This window comes from Vespula vulgaris, chromosome 14 (genome assembly GCF_905475345.1).
Source record: "Vespula vulgaris chromosome 14, iyVesVulg1.1, whole genome shotgun sequence".
In the NCBI taxonomy this organism is placed as follows: domain Eukaryota; kingdom Metazoa; phylum Arthropoda; class Insecta; order Hymenoptera; family Vespidae; genus Vespula; species Vespula vulgaris.
Window position 1 is genome coordinate 1,850,246 of NC_066599.1, and position 2,926 is coordinate 1,853,171.

General features: G+C 38.8%; 1 long non-coding RNA gene across 1 annotated transcript; it reads right to left on the minus strand.

Moving 5' to 3' along the window:
- Window positions 1-892: 892 nt before the first annotated feature.
- On the minus strand, window positions 893-1,446 carry LOC127068817 (uncharacterized). The gene is made up of 2 exons (XR_007783217.1): window positions 1,312-1,446; window positions 893-1,234 (listed from the first exon to the last, which is right to left on the minus strand). It is a non-coding gene; the product is annotated as an uncharacterized LOC127068817 (long non-coding RNA).
- Between the last annotated feature and the right edge of the window lie 1,480 nt (window positions 1,447-2,926).

Consider the following 2,926-nt stretch of genomic DNA (forward strand, 5'->3'; position numbering starts at 1 on the left):
ACCGATTATTCTACGGTTTAGTAAGCATCTTTCTGTAAAAATCATTCTTGTTGGAGAAAACACGAAAAACTCACCTGACACTTCGAAGGGTAGTTATTAAAACACGACGTTTTAAACGATCGAGACGTACTCTACTCACGGATTTCTTAAGTTTCTCGAGCAACAGAATTCAAGAGCAAATATGGGCGCGATTCGTCGTTCGTTTTCGACATCGTGACACAAAAAGCACTCTGCATTCATGGTCTCTACGTTCTTCTCTCTCTCTCTCTCTCTCTCTCTCTCTCTCTCTCTCTCTCGCCGTTCGTCTCGTTAGTATATATGCTCGCACTCTTAAGATTGACATTTGAATTTCAATGAGCCACGTTTGAGTGTCCCGGACTTGTCGTTTCTTTTCTTTTCTTTTTCTTTTTTTTTCTTTTTTCTTTTCTTTACAGCAACCGGAGGAAGGCGTAAGAGGAATGTCTACGAAGACTTTACTTTTACGGCCATTAGTCGCCGTCTTTCGTTCTTGTGAATTTCAGATGAACCGAAAATTAGTGGTAATTCCCTCGAATCCACCCAAATGGAGATTTTTTTTTTTGTTAACGACGTCGGAGAATCAGGTAGGTCGAGTGTATTGTCACCGAAGAAACGACGACGGGTGTTAATCGCGCTAAATGGTAAAGCCAGTTTATGCCTCCATATCTTTTCGATTCCTAGTTTTCTTCTGTAGTTTTCTATACATTGACAATCCTAGCTGTGATTTCGCCCGACCTTGTCTTTTTCGTCTGCAAGTTTATCAGGGGACAATCAGGGAACAACCTATTATTATCTCTACGCAAAGATTTTTTTTTCAAGATAGTACTTATGTATTAGGTACATTTTTTCTATTTTGACGATCGACAAAAAAAAATTATATTGCTTAACATGTATTTCATTAGGATTATTACAATAATTTTATACGCAAAAATATAAACATTTTACCCCGATCGTTGACGTGTGCTCATCAAGCTTGAAGTTTCAGTGTGACTATTTAGAATCATTCTAATCACGTTGTTGTCTCAATGCTTTGGAGTTTTGATTAACGTCGGCGTTGCGATTATTAACTCGGATTTGAAGGATTTTCAATTCCTCTCGTTTCTCTCTCAATTCTTGTTGCGCCGCTACCAAACGTTGCCATTCTTTTTCGATCTTGAGTTCTAATTTACGTTCTAAATCTTTGGTTCGTTGCTTTCTCTCGGACATGACTCGGGCGCTGTTTTGATTTTAAGAAAAATATCAATGAAACTTATTCTCGAGTTGGTGCCCTATAATAAAATTAAACTCACTTACAATTTCTCCTTGTGATTTCTCGTATAAACGAAGAAGATTGATAAGAACGTTCGCGCGTGTCGCTTGTTAGATGATCAGTGAAAGACAGAAACGATATCCAACCATAAACGATAACATTCTGACAGCTCGAAATAATTCGATATCGGTTGGATTCGACACCTATATCCAATTTGTATCGTATATCGATTAGTATCGTGGTAACGTGTACGAACGATGGTATTCGTGATCATATCGATAATCAAACGATATATCGATCAGAAAACAAAACAATAATGTTTCGATTATACCTTAAACGAAACCTATCATTAAACCATTAAACGAGTAATTAATAATATTAAAGTCTTATCTTATTTGTTCAAGATAATAAGAAAAAGATTTTAATAAAGAATTTTAGAGATTTTAATAAAGAAAAGTGTCATATAAAGTAAAGAATTTCGACAAAGATCGAAAATATTTTCAAAGACCCATAGGAAAAACCATAGGAAACGAGAGCCTCTTAAGTTTGAGAATTTCGAACGGTGAGGATGACTCGACTGGTCTCTCTCTCTCTCTCTCTCTCTCTCTCTCTCTCTCTCTCTCTCTCTCTCTGTTCATTCCCGCGGCGCACGGGGTCTGCGAATAAGACAGCGATATCGTAAATTCTAGCAATTATCCTTAATTAATAAGTATCCAGTTAACCGGAGGGGGTGCGCCCTCTTGTGGGAGGCCGGTCGCATGGGCTATTTCTCTCTCCCTCTCTTTCTCTCTTTCTCTCGCTCCCTTTCTCTCTCCTTCTCTCGCTTGTGTTCACCCTACGACCGCCGGCGCGTCACGAATTTAATGCTACCCGTTGGAAATTTAGGTGAGGAGCCTCAGTCTCCGACTTCGCGTAACCGTAAAGCACCAACTTTATTGGCCGAGCGGCGAAACTGCGCGATTCGACTGGCACTTTCATTACCGTCTTTCTAATTGCCCGCCATTTAGGTAAACGTATATACGTATACGGTAATCCGGGTATTTGTCGTTCTTTCGTTCTTTCGTTCGTTCGTCCGTTCGTTCATTTGTTCGTTTGTTTGCTCGCGATCTCGTGTCATCGTGTAAAAAAAGAGAAAGAGAGAAAAAAGAGAGATAGATAGACAAAAAGAGAGAAAAAGAGAGATCCCCCATTGAACGTGCCCGGTCGCGACCGCAAGAATTTAAACGAAAAGAAAATAAATTTCAATTTAAGGACGATGTAGATGATGATCTTTCGTTACGAGTTTCATTGCATTTATTTTATGTATTTATTATTCATCCCACGCGATATTTTCTATTTAAAATCGTTTCTTTTCTGTGATAAGTTCTTTTTATTTTACAAATACACACACACACACACACACATATACAGATAGAGAAAGAGATAGATAGAGACAGTTAGAAAACAAATATGAGGATAGACAGAGGGATAAACAGACGAAAAAAGTAAACGGAAAGAATCTTATAGCAAATAGAAGTGTTTCTAAAGTTCTAGCCATACAGTTAGGCTACACCTGTGATTCTTCTTTATCTCTGTCCTTTACAGCTCCCCCTTCCCTCCCTCTACCTCCCCACTCCTCTTCAAGGGTATCACTTGTTGATCGATTCTAGCCGTGGGTGG